Below are 679 nucleotides of genomic sequence, written 5' to 3'. Positions count from 1 at the left end.
AAGATCTGACGATGTTGAAAGCAGGCCCACCATCGGAACGGCCCCTCCCCGCTCCAATAATCTACTGGCGTAAGCCAATCAACCCTACATCAATAACCAAGACTTTATACTACTACCATATAATGCCTAAAGGCAATGAAAGGTATCAAAAATACCAGCTGTACATATGGCACACCTCACTATATTTACACATAAGAAACTAATTTAAAATTTTAGGAGGGCACGAAAAAAAAAAAAAAATTGAAAGCAGGTTCAAGAAAATGAAATAGCCTATATGTGTGTGTATATATGTAAATGCCTTTTTCTTTGCTCCAGGAGGTAAGAAAAAAAAATGAAAGCAGGTTCCCTCTGAGTATTTTCAGTTCTTTATTTTATCAATAAGTATTTTACTAGTTATTGCATTTACGACCTAACATCCACAAATTTTGAGTTTGAACCTCCTTATGCTTGTCACCCCTAATGTCTAGAGCCTGGTGATCTCCGCTCGCGAAACCGTTTCCTTTACAGTATCTGGAGACTGGTTTGTCTGGTCTTATCTTAGGCGATTTTTCTAGCCTGATATCTCTTTACAGAAGGCCCACGACAAGGCGTATTCATTAAAAGTTAGGATCGGCCGTGGCAGAGGATGAGTCCTGGACACTGACTTAGGTAGAGGAGGTCTAGGTGAGAGAGTCTGAGG

This window comes from Halyomorpha halys, unplaced genomic scaffold (assembly GCF_000696795.3).
Source record: "Halyomorpha halys isolate HHAL.00 unplaced genomic scaffold, Hhal_1.1 Scaffold2583.1, whole genome shotgun sequence".
Classification (NCBI taxonomy): domain Eukaryota; kingdom Metazoa; phylum Arthropoda; class Insecta; order Hemiptera; family Pentatomidae; genus Halyomorpha; species Halyomorpha halys.
The sequence above is the reverse complement of the archived record's forward strand: the minus strand, read 5'-3'. Positions refer to the sequence as shown.